Genomic DNA, 2,350 nt, shown 5'->3' with positions numbered 1-2,350 from the left:
AAATAAACGACCTCATACAATTAGGTGTAGTGGACCCAGCCTGCCTGCCTTCCCCCTCCCACCCCCCCTGCGCACGCACACACACACACACACGCATCCCCTCTGAGTGTTAACCACCAGTTTGGGGAGTATCTGCTCCCCCTTTTGGAGCCTGCCCTAACCTTGGCATCCTCAGTGAGGGCTGCCCCAGGTCACACTGGAGGTAAATGGTAAAGGGGATGTAATGCAACATGGATTTACCAAAGGTAGATTGTGCCAGACAAATTTCCTTCTTTGAGAAAATACCTGATTTTTAGATAAATGAAGTGCAGTAGATCTAATGTACTTGGACTTCAGTAAAGCATTTGACCAGGTACCACATGGGAAATTATTCGTTAAATTAGAGAAGTTGGGGATCAGTACAAGAATTATAGGGTGGATAAGGAACTGGCTAGAGGGGAGAACGTCACGGGTTGTGCTGAATGGTGACTTATCATATTGGAGGGCGGTTACTAGTGGAGATCCTCAAGGATTGGTTGTGAGGAGTCTGCTCTGAGCCACAGAGTGTGAGGAGTCGTCAGAGGTGATTTCCTGAAGGTCTTGTGATAGGATTCAGCCAATCTACAGGCAAGGACCCGCCCAGCTGATCCTAAGGCAGGTCTATCGGCTCCTAAGGGAATCCGTCTCTCCAGTCTGCTCAATGCCACTAGCTGGCCAGGAGCAGTCCCATTGCCTAGTAGTTCGGATAGCCTGTCCATGCTCCTGCTCCAGCCTGCGTCTGCTCCTGCCTCAGCCGGCCGCCCAGCAATTCTGGCACTTTGAACAAACTTCCCCTTTTCATGCTTGGCCCAGCGGCCAAGATGGAACCTCCTGGCATGTCCGGGGTTAGGACAGAGCCAAGTTGCCCAGCTGCAATTGAAGAACGTCTCTGTCCGCTTGCACATCTCAGTGGCCCCGGCATTCCCTGTGCAGTCAGCTGCAGGGCCCCGAGAACGAGGCCCGATGGTCTCGCTGCCAGAGAAGTTCGAAGGGAACCGCCAGAATTTCTGCCATCGGTTGTTCCTGATGCACCTTGCAACGCACCCCGCTGATCAGGCCAATGTGGGCCTTATCATCTCTTTATTGACTGGTGAAGCCCCAACTGGGCCTCACCTCTCCTAGAACGGGCGAGCCCATCCTTGGCCCTTTTGTCTGCGCCTTTTCACTCGTATTCAATTACCTGAACCGGACTTATATCACCGAAGCCACCTGCAGCTTCTTAAATGAGGCCGTCAGGCCATCACAGCCTCTGCCGCCCACTTCTGACCTCTGGGCTGGAGCACCCATGGAAAAAAAATGAGTGGGTGCTTAGCACCCACTGGCAGCCAGCTTTCCCCTTCCCCTCCTCCCCCCCAGTGCCTCCTGCCTGCTGGCACCCCCACCGATCAACTCCTCCCCCGCCTGCCCAGCGCCTCCCACCTGCCACGGAACAGCTGTTCTGCAGCGTGCAAGAGGTGCTGGGAGGGAGGAGGAGGAGCGGGGAGGGGGCTTAACTGGGGCTGAGCGGGGATTGAGCACCCCCAGGGAAAGGAAGAAGCCGGTGCCTATGTGAGGATGCACAGGTCTGTCCTTTCCACCAAGTCTAAATGAGGATAGACCGGACAAACTGGCCCGGGCTGACCCCCCCCCCCAGATACTGTGCTGAACTATGGACTGTAGACTGTTCAGATGGCACCAAGAAGAAAGGAAAGTGCATGTTTCACCCCAGTCTAATCCGGTGTCACTCCAGCCGCCCCAGGGCCAGCGCCCAGGCACATTGACGAATACAAAGAGTACTGGTGACGGAACAGCCTTTGCCTATATTGGGCTGGCAAAGCCACTTCGCCACCGAACGCACCCTCAAATAAAGAGCTGTGGCAGATCCAGGAAATGACCATGTCCAGCCCCATTAAAGGGCCAAGATGTAATTACGCAATCAGGTTCCCCAGACAGACCCCCCTCTATTCTGCCAATGTGCATTTCACAGCTATGGGCTGTGGCCATCCCCACCTGCAAGTCTTGCTCCATCTCCGCATCCCGGTCATACCTGGGGTGAACTGCACCCAATTTGCACTCGTGGTTTCTGGAGCCTTTAACAATTTTATGGACACTAGGCTCACTAAGGCTAACCAGCTTCTGATACAAAGAAAGCTCACCCCAGATCTCCTGGAATCAGTCGATGGGGGTGTACTGCCCGCAGGTCATGTCACCCATGAAACTGTGCCCCAAGACCACCAAGAAACTTAACTTGATTAACTCAGCCCACTTCCCAGTCGTACGTAGCATCCTCTGGCTCTCGGTCCATGATCCAGCCGTCTCCTGGAAAACGTAAACGGTCCAGATGTATTCAGCG

The sequence above is a fragment of the Emys orbicularis genome, chromosome 2 (assembly GCF_028017835.1).
Source record: "Emys orbicularis isolate rEmyOrb1 chromosome 2, rEmyOrb1.hap1, whole genome shotgun sequence".
NCBI classification, from domain to species: Eukaryota; Metazoa; Chordata; order Testudines; family Emydidae; genus Emys; species Emys orbicularis.
This window is presented reverse-complemented; position numbering follows the sequence as displayed.